Below are 417 nucleotides of genomic sequence, written 5' to 3'. Positions count from 1 at the left end.
GATTTCCGTTCAAGATACATTGATTCACTTACAGCCTTTGGATTAGAGGTCAGTGCACTAGGAATGTATTTTTTGTGTGTGTGTGTGTGTGTGTGTGTGTGTGTGTGTGTGTGTGTTTCTGTTTGTGCACAGCTTTCCCTGTCAAACAAATAAAAAAATCTAAATATTAGGTCGGGTCGGGAAATGTTGAGACTTTCTCACCTCCGCGTCTCCACGCAGCACAACAGTGTGTAGCACACATGATCGGCATATGCACATCAGCTACGTTTACATGCACAATTTTTGGTTCAATCAGACTGAATTCATTCCAATTTATGAATCTGAATGTTGTGTTTATATGAACGCTAAATAAAGTGATCAAGTTCCTGTACGTGTTTATATGTCACAAGCTTCAAATCAAATTCTTTTTTTTTTTTT

The sequence above is a fragment of the Sinocyclocheilus anshuiensis genome, unplaced genomic scaffold, assembly GCF_001515605.1.
Source record: "Sinocyclocheilus anshuiensis isolate Anshui unplaced genomic scaffold, SAMN03320099.WGS_v1.1 scaffold35, whole genome shotgun sequence".
NCBI lineage: Eukaryota > Metazoa > Chordata > Actinopteri > Cypriniformes > Cyprinidae > Sinocyclocheilus > Sinocyclocheilus anshuiensis.
The sequence above is the reverse complement of the archived record's forward strand: the minus strand, read 5'-3'. Positions refer to the sequence as shown.